Consider the following 686-nt stretch of genomic DNA (forward strand, 5'->3'; position numbering starts at 1 on the left):
TTTAATTTTTTCATGATGTCGCCTTTGGCTCTAAGGGATAGATATTTTGTAGGGAGTTCTTTTGCAATATTTGTGCATCTTTTCCCAGTTGCCACCCCACAGTACTTTGACAAGTTAGTCTTAGCCATTACCAGTGGTGTAACTAGGAATATATTTTGGTGGGGGGGATGGGGAAGCCTTGGCGGGCGACCCACTCCGACAACGGGGTCCGGGAAAATTTTTGAAAAATGACATGCCTAGAAACACATTTCACATCATTTTGTCCCTTAAAATTTAGCTTGAAGAAGATGTAGGTATTATGTGTGAAAACTAGACAAAAGCTTGAAATATTTATTTTCCCCCTCAACCCACCCCCATAGTTACGCCACAGGCTATTATAAGCACTGTAACAGATAATTGTTACATCAGCCCCTGTGGCCTAATGGATAAGGCATCGGTCTCCTAAACCGGGGATTGGGGGTTCGAGTCCCCCCAGGGGTAAAACTTTTTTTTCGTCTCAACAGCCAAGAACGGAAACATATTTTTCTCCCTCCTAAGCTGGTGGAAATACTAGGAAATTTCAGAAAATTTATTCGCTTAGCTTCAATTCAGCGGTGGTGTTGGTTTAGCCCCGAGATTGAGATTGGCTTTCCGCATGCAGGGGCCTTGGTTGAATCCTAAAATAGACGGATATACTTTGGAGTCGC

The 686-nt window shown here is 43.3% G+C and overlaps 1 non-coding gene across 1 annotated transcript; it reads left to right on the forward strand.

The window, feature by feature from the left end:
* The first annotated feature begins 407 nt into the window (after positions 1-407).
* Trnar-ccu lies at positions 408-480 on the forward strand. The gene has a single exon. It is a non-coding gene; the product is annotated as a tRNA-Arg (tRNA).
* Positions 481-686: the final 206 nt, after the last annotated feature.

Source organism: Ischnura elegans, chromosome 9, assembly GCF_921293095.1.
Source record: "Ischnura elegans chromosome 9, ioIscEleg1.1, whole genome shotgun sequence".
Lineage (NCBI taxonomy): Eukaryota > Metazoa > Arthropoda > Insecta > Odonata > Coenagrionidae > Ischnura > Ischnura elegans.